This window comes from Schistosoma mansoni, chromosome W, assembly GCF_000237925.1.
Source record: "Schistosoma mansoni strain Puerto Rico chromosome W, complete genome".
NCBI classification, from domain to species: Eukaryota; Metazoa; Platyhelminthes; class Trematoda; order Strigeidida; family Schistosomatidae; genus Schistosoma; species Schistosoma mansoni.
In genome coordinates this window covers 9,141,118-9,143,345 of record NC_031502.1, presented here as the reverse complement: position 1 = coordinate 9,143,345, position 2,228 = coordinate 9,141,118, and positions in this window count along the sequence as shown.

The window sequence follows — 2,228 nt, the reverse complement described above, 5'->3', positions numbered from 1 at the left end:
CCAGTAGAAAATGGATACAGTAATGTAAAATCTCGGTTACAAGTGCGTTGTAGAATAAATGAAGCTTCATTTGATCACACGCTCGACCGCCACTTCAGCAAAGGAGTCCTCAACAAGTGCTTCTGATCTTTAACTCATAAATTACTAAATCTCCACAAAAACCCCCCTTGTGATAAGTGAAGTTGTCGACGCGTTCGACTACCTCATTATCTATCCTTAGTTCAGGTATTGACGCAGGCCAGTCCTGGAGTAACAATTGACATTTAGAGGGGGAAAAGCTCATCCCAAACATCCTGGCATTGTTACTCAGTGTTACCAAAAGACTTCATTTTGTCAGCGTCTTCACCAAACAAGACTGCGTATTCTAAGTCGATAAGTGGACCTCCTGGTAGATCAATGCCCGAAATTTCAGTCGACGAGAGCGTTGTTTCCGGCAATAGGTCTATGATGAAGTTAAACAAAAATGGAGATAGTGGACAGCCTTGTCGGACACCACTTGATGTTGTAAAATCAGATGACAGTCCGCCATAAGCTCTGAATCGACTAGTAATGTTCTAGTAAAGAACCTTCACAAGGTTTATGTACTTCTGAGGTACACTTTTCAATGACAGACACTGTAACAGAACCTCTCGGTCTACAGAGTCAAATGCTGCTTTTAAGTCAAGAAAAACTATCATCGTCTGACGTCGGTAAGCATGCGTGTGTTCTAAAATCTGACGACTGGTGAATGTGTCGTCGATGCAACCACGACAAGGTCTGAAGCCAGCCTGATTTTCTCGTGTTTGCAGTTCACAAGTCTTTGTTAGGCGCCCGATACTTATTGAGGATAGTATTTTGAATGCTATGTTGGTCGAACTAATCCCTCTATGGCTATCACAGGATGATTTCGATCTCTTCTTATATATTGGGACAATCAGTGATTGCGACCAGTCAAATTGGATTACATCCAACTCCCAGATTTTAGCTGAAATATTCGTCAACTTAATCGTTAAAATTGGACCACTATATTTAAAGACCTGTGGAGCTAATCCATCTGGACCAGCTGCTCTTCCTCGTTTCAGATTAGCTATGGGTTTTTGACTTTCAATGTTCCATTCAGACTGTTTGGGAGTGGTGGGTAGCTGAAGGTCAGCCGAACTGCTCCCTGAAGTGTTCCGCCCATCGTTCTAAACGTCTGGGCTGAGAGCAGATGAGTCTCATCTTTTACCAAGATTGTCTCGCTTACAATTGACTTCTTAATCCCGTTTTCTTTTATTAATCTGGAGAGTTGTCTGGTGTCACCCTCAGCCACTACCTTTACCATTTCTTTTGCTTTCGTTGCCCACCACTGCGCATGATCGTTCCTTATATATTTGGTTAACCTAGATCTGGTTTGCTTTCGCTCTTCATTGTGTTCAGATGCTGATGAGATGAGTTTACGAGAACCCATTAGTGCAATGGACTTAGTAGAAACCCATTGGTTTTTCGTAACCCTATGGTTTAAATCATTAATAGATGTCACTACTGTTCGTATATCTTTCCAAGCAACATCTGAGTCAGCCTCCTTTTCCAAACTAAGTGTGACCTCAGTTGTTCCTGGAATCTACTTTTGGCTTTTTTGTCACGGAGTTCAGTTCTAATGGGTCTTCTTAGTGTGGGATTTCTGCATCCAATGACGCACAAACAAATGCGTGCTCGTATTAAAGCGTGATCAGAGTCCAAACAGGTATTCCAGTACGACCGACAATCTTCCGTCGAGCTCTTCATTTTGGCAAGATGAGGTCAAGTGAATGACCACACTAGGATCCTGTATGCATGTTTCGGAGACACAACATACATCAATGGTACGAGATTCTAGGGTCTTAGCCAAGGAGGCCTGTTGACCGATTTGACATAGAGTGCGTGCGTTGAAGGCTCCAATGTGTAGTTTGGAGCGAGGTTTCAGTAGACCTGGGATAGTGTTTCGCTTGAGGAGGAAGCCGAAAAAGGAAGTTTATTGTTGAAAGTCGAGGTGAAGGGAGTAATAGGAATTGAAGAAGGAGATTGGTTATGAATACAGAGATCTTGAGTGCTAGTAGAGGTGTGAGGGCAGTTATCATTTCCCGGTTGCCCACACCGTGGAAGGGTTCTTCTTGAGGTACCTGAGAAAGAAATTAGGTTAGGGATGGTCTTAATGACCTGAGAACCTGACCGCAGTGCCCAATGGACAACTGCTTGAGATCGGTCACATACGAACTTTTTTGAGAGTG